Source organism: Rhinoraja longicauda, unplaced genomic scaffold (assembly GCF_053455715.1).
Source record: "Rhinoraja longicauda isolate Sanriku21f unplaced genomic scaffold, sRhiLon1.1 Scf000242, whole genome shotgun sequence".
Taxonomy (NCBI): domain Eukaryota; kingdom Metazoa; phylum Chordata; class Chondrichthyes; order Rajiformes; family Arhynchobatidae; genus Rhinoraja; species Rhinoraja longicauda.
The window spans coordinates 90,001-96,427 of NW_027601460.1; positions in this window are offsets into that span (position 1 = coordinate 90,001).

Consider the following 6,427-nt stretch of genomic DNA (forward strand, 5'->3'; position numbering starts at 1 on the left):
CCGCCGTCAAATCGTTAACCTGCGGCGGGCAAAAAAGAAGCGACGCCAGCTTTCGGACTTAGTGCAATTCTCGAATGTCGCGGATGACTTGGCGGTACGAGCGTTCGGAAGTCCCGCCGGAATTGCGACGCTTCGAACGGTCGAGGCGGCCAATCTCGACCTCAGCGGCGGCACTGGCGCGATACACGTTTCTGCCGCCAGGGGGGGGGGGGGGTGGGGGGCAAGCCAGCCGGCCGGGGGCGCCCGGCGCCGATCCGGCGCTTACTCGACACGCTCGAGCATCCGAACCCGTCTTATCTACGGGACCGCCGTTGCCACTTGAACACCTTTCGCCGAGAGTATCCGGGCACCCCACCTACCCGCCGGAATCACGAACCACGAGGTAGAAGTCAGGAACCAACAGGAGAAGTCGTGAACTAAATGGCGAATTCATGAACCAAACGGAGAGAAGTCATGAACCGAGCGGTTTAGGGTCAGGGTGAGGGTTGTTAGGGTGAGGCCGTTAGGGTGAGGCCGTTGCTTCGAGCGGGAAGATGGGCAGCCCCGCCCCCCCCCCCCCCCCCCCCCCCCCGTTGGGTGGAAGGAAACCTCTGCTGCGGGCCCGGCAACCATCCCGAACGGACCCGCTGGGTCCAAATGTCTGCCGCGGGCGGTCCTGCTGCGGTCGCGGGTTCGTTGGAAACCTCTCCTGCTGCTGGCATGGCCACCCTCCCCCCCCCGCCCGACTGACGACCCTGCGGGCCCGGCGACCCGGTGTCCCGTTGCCGCGCGGGGAGTGATCCTCGGGGCCGTGCCGGGCGGGCCCAGCGACACGAAGAGAGTGGGGGGGGGGTCGGAGGGAGTGGCACTGGGGAGAGAGGGGTGGGGGAGAGAGTGCCCCCCCCCCCCCCCCCCCCCATTAGGGGCGAGTTTATGCAGTCATCAGAGTTTATACCTAACCTCATGATGCTTTATTAGCCGGATAGGCTGTCTGACCTCGCCCCCAGTCCCTACTCCTTCCACTGGATTCTTCTTATACCCTCTTTTTCTTCGTGCCCCCCCCCCCCCCACGCAGGGAGGGTTCCAAGAGGGAGGAGGGAGGGAGGGAGTCCCGGGGCCGTGAGAGAGAGAGAGAGCTTCATTAGCTGCTAGGTTCACCTCATTAGCTGCTAGCTAACGCGTCAGACCTTTTACATTCTTTAGAGGATTGAAACCTCAGGGCCTTTAACCCCCGTTCACCGTTTACACTCAACGATCCTTCCGAACAAAACCCTTACACATCTGTCCGTCCAACTGACCCCCGAGATACCTAACACGCAGATTAACACGTCAGCGGTGATCGGCGTGTCATAGAGGAGTCACAAAGACGGGCAAAATAGAGTGGTTGAATAAAAAATACTCACTCAATTGGCCGTGATTTAACGTAGCACACAATGATGCAAAGCCCATGCAAAGTCCAGTGGCCCAAGCAAACAAATAAGATAGATCTGGCTCGGCGTTCCTCATCTCCACATCGTCACCCAGCACGCCGACGCCCAATAACAATTCCCCCGCAAATTGTGCACCTCGAGCGGCAGTACTTTAAACGGCGCCGTCTTCGGCGTGGACGGCATGAACCAAGTCGGCAAGCATCGTCACCCAGCACACAGACGTCCACTAACAATTCCTCCCCCCTGCAAATTGCGCGCCGCGAACGGCAGTACTTTCAAGTATGCCGCCTTCGGCGGGGACATCGTGAACCAAATCGGCAGGCAGGCGTCGTCAGCCGGTCGACCGACCCCCAGTTGCATTGCCCCAACGGCCATTGTGCACTTCGAACAGAACAGTGCTTTTAAAATATTCCGCCTGCCGCGTGTACATCATGAAACAAATGGAAAGGACGAACCGGGCGTGCAACCGATGCACGGAGAGTGACAGGTCGTCAAGCAAGTCCGTGGCAATCCGTCGGCCGACTCGGCCGCGGCCAGCAGAGGCGTTTTGGCCCGGGCGCGCCGAACTTTGCGCGCCCTCGGTATGCGTAACACTAGCACATGCCTTCAAAACTCACTACAAAATAACCCCAAAGTATGCCGCCTTCCCCGTGGGCCTTGTTACCAATATCTTGCCCTGCTTCCTGATGCCCTTATGGGGTCGGCTCTGTTCTTGCAGAACCCTCAGGTGGTGCAGAGTCTGGGCCATTTTATCAATATCTTGCCCTGATTCCTGATGCCCTTATGGGGTCGGCTCTGTTCTTGCAGAACCCTGAGGTGGTGCAGAGTCTGCGCCTTGTTATCAATATCTTGCCCTGCTTCCTGAAACCCTTATGGGGTTGGTTCTGTTACAAAACCCTCAGGTGGTGCAGAGTCTGGGCCACTTTATAAATAACTCTGCCTGCATTAGGGTCAGGGTTAGGGTTAGGGTTAGGGTTAGGGTTAGGGTTAGGGTTAGGGTTAGGGTTAGGGTTAGGGTTAGGGTTAGGGTTAGGGTTAGGGTTAGGGTTAGGGTTAGGGTTAGGGTTAGGGTTAGGGTTAGGGGTAGGGGTAGGGGTAGGGGTAGCGGTAGGGGTAGGGGTAGGGGTAGGGGTAGTTTGAACTACTGCCGCTCCAGGCGCGCACTGTGCGTGGGTAATTTTCAGTGGGCGTCGGTGTGCTGGGTGACGATGCCGCCCAGACTCTGCACCACCTGAGGGATCTGCAAGAACAGAGCCGAACCCGCAAGGGTATCGGGAAGCAGGGCAAGATATTGATAACAAGGCCCAGACTCTGCACCACCCGAGGGTTCTGCAAGAACAGAGCCGACCCCATAAGGGTATCAGGAAGCAGGGTGAGATAGTGACACCATTTGTAAAACCGGCAAATCCCACCCAGGAAACATTGCAAAAATTGGCCTCTAATGCTGGAACGTGGGTAAAGCCAAACAAACACGACACGTTTTAAAAGAACGTTACTAAAACAGCCTGGGATATGCCCATGACAAAGGATAGGCCGAACCTCACCAGAAAAAAAGAGAGGGAGACCACGGCAGAGCTGAGGGATAAACATGAGATGGTGATAAAACCAGCAGACGAGGGGAGCAGTAGGGTTACAAATTAATGTCAATATGGGGCCTGCTCCCACTGGGTAATAGACAAAAACATAGAACAGGGTGACAGGAGAGACTGGATAGCACAGAGGATAACCCGTGAGCGAAATAATGGGGTGTATGCAGTTCAATGTAAGGAGTGTACCTTACGGTACATAGGGGAAACAGGTAAAACAGCCTCAGCGGTGATCGACGTGTCAAAGAGGAGTCACAAAGACGGGCAAAATAAAGTGGTTGATTATAGACAATAGACAATAGACAATAGGTGCAGGAGTCGGCCATTCAGCCCTTCGAGCCAGCACCGCCATTCAATGCGATCATGGCTGATCACTCTCAATCAGTACCCCGTTCCTGCCTTCTCCCCATACCCCCTCACTCCGTTATCCTTAAGAGCTCTATCCAGCTCTCTCTTGAAAGCATCCAACGAACTGGCCTCCACTGCCTTCTGAGGCAGAGAATTCCACACCTTCACCACTCTCTGACTGAAAAGGTTCTTCCTCATCTCCGTTCTAAATGGCCTACCCCTTATTCTTAAACGGTGGCCCCTTGTTCTGGACTCCCCCAACATTGGGAACATGTTTCCTGCCTCTAATGTGTCCAATCCCCTAATTATCGTATATGTTTCAATAAGATCCCCCCTCATTCTTCTAAATACCAGTGTATACAAGCCCAATCGCTCCAGCCTTTCAACATACGACCGTCCCGCCATTCCGGGAATTAACCTAGTGAACCTACGCTGCACGCCCTCCATAGCAAGAATATCCTTCCTCAAATTTGGAGACCAAAACTGCACACAGTACTCCAGGTGCGGTCTCACCAGGGCCCGCTACAACTGTAGAAGGACCTCTTTGCTCCTATACTCAACTCCTCTGGTTACGAAGGCCAACATTCCATTGGCTTTCTTCACTGCCTGCTGTACCTGCATGCTTCCTTTCATTGACTGATGCACTAGGACATCCAGATCTCGTTGAACTCCCCCTCCTCCTAACTTGACACCATTCAGACAATAATCTGCCTTTCTACTCTTACTTCCAAAGTGAATAACCTCGCACTTATCTACATTAAACTGCATCTGCCATGTATCCGCCCACTCACACAACCTGTCCAAGTCATCCTGCAGCCTTATTGCATCTTCCTCACAATTCACACTACCCTCCAGCTTAGTATCATCTGCAAATTTGCTAATGGTACTTTTAATCCCTCCGTCTAAGTCATTAATGCATATCGTAAATAGCTGGGGTCCCAGCACCGAACCTTGCGGTACCCCACTGGTCACTGCCTGCCATTCCGAGAGGGACCCATTTATACCCACTCTTTGCTTTCCGTCTGTCAACCAATTTTCTATCCATGTCAGTACCCTACCCCCAATACCACGTGCCCTAATTTTGCCCACTAATCTCCTATGTGGGAGCTTGTCGAAGGCTTTCTGAAAGTCGAGGTACACCACGTCCACTGACTCTCCCCTGTCAATTTTCCTAGTTACATCCTCAAAACATTCCAGTAGATTTGTCAAGCATGATTTCCCCTTCGTAAATCCATGCTGACTCGCAATGATCCTGTTACTGCTATCCAAATGCTCAGCAATTTCGTCTTTTCTAATTGACTCCAGCATCTTCCCCACCACTGATGTCAGACTAACTGGTCTATAATTACCCGTTTTCTCTCTCCCTCCCTTCTTAAAAAGTGGGATAACATTTGCTATCCTCCAATCCACAGGAACTGATCCTGAATCTATATAGAACATTGAAAAATGATCTCCAATGCTTCCACTATTTCTAGAGCCACCTCCTTAGGTACCCTGGGATGCAGACCATCAGGCCCTGGGGATTTATCAGCCTTCAGTCCCATCAGTCTACCCAAAACCATTTCCTGCCTAATGTGGATTTCCTTCAGTTCCTCCATCACCCTAGGTTCTCCGGCCCCTAGAACATTTGGGAGATTGTGTGTATCTTCCTCAGTGAAGACAGACCCAAAGTAACGGTTTAACTCGTCTGCCATTTCTTTGTTCCCCATAATAAATTCCCCCGTTTCTGTCTTCAAGGGACCCACATTTGCCTTGACTATTTTTTTCCTCTTCACGTACCTAAAAAAACTTTTGCTATCCTCCTTTATATTATTGGCTAGTTTACCCTCGCACCTCATCTTTTCTCCCCGCATTGCCTCTTTAGTTAACTTTTGTTGCTCTTTAAAAGAGTCCCAATCCTCTGTCTTCCCACTCTTCTTTGCTATGTTATACCTCCTCTCCTTAATTTTTATGCTGTCCCTGACTTCCCTTGTCAGCCACAGGTGTCTCTTACTCCCCTTAGAGTCTTTCCACCTCTTTGGAATAAATTGATCCTGCAACCTCTGCATTATTCCCTGGAATACCTGCCATTGCTGTTCTACCGTCTTCCCTGCTAGGGCCTCCTTCCAGTCAATTTTGGCCAGCTCCCGCCTCATGCCTCTGTAATCCCCTTTGCTATACTGTAATACAGACACTTCCGATTTTCCCTTCTACCTTTCCATTTGCAGAGTAAAACTTATCGTGTTGTGATCACTGCCTCCTAACGGCTCTTTTACCTCTAGTCCCCTTATCAGATCAGGATCATTAAAAACACTCACTCTATTGGCCGTGATTTAACCTAGCACACAGTGTTGCAAAGCCCATGCAAAGTCCAGTGGGCCAAGCAAACAAATAAGATAGATCTGGCTCGGCGTTCCACATCTCCACATCGTCACCCAGCACGCCGACGCCCATTAACAATTCCCCCGCAAATTGTGCACCTCGAGCGGCAGTACTTTAAACGGCGCCGTCTTCGGCGTGGACGGCATGAACCAAGTCGGCAAGCATCGTCACCTAGCACACAGACGTGCACTAACAATTCCTCCCCCCGCAAATTGCGCGCCGCGAACGGCGGTACTTTCAAGTATGCCGCCTTCGGCGGGGACATCGTGAACCAAATCGGCAGGCAGGCGTCGTCAGCCGGTCGACCGACCCCCAGCTGCATTTCCCCAACGGACATTGTGCACTTCGTACAGAACAGTGCTTTTAAAATATTCCGCCTGCCGCGTGGACATCATGAACCAAATGAGCAGGCAGGCATCATATCATATCATATCATACACATACAGCCGGAAACAGGCCTTTTCGGCCCTCCAAGTCCGTGCCGCCCAGCGATCCCCGTACATTAACATTATCCTATACCCACTAGGGACAGTCAGCCCCCAGCACAACGACGCCCCCGCTAACAATTCCCCACGCACATGGTGCGCTCGAGCTGCAGCACTTTAAAGTACGCCGCCTTCGGCGGGGACATCGTGAACCAAAGGAGCAGGCAGCCATGGTCACCGCCAGCACAACGACGGCGCCGCTAACAATTCCCCGCGCACCTTGTGCGCTCGAGCTGCA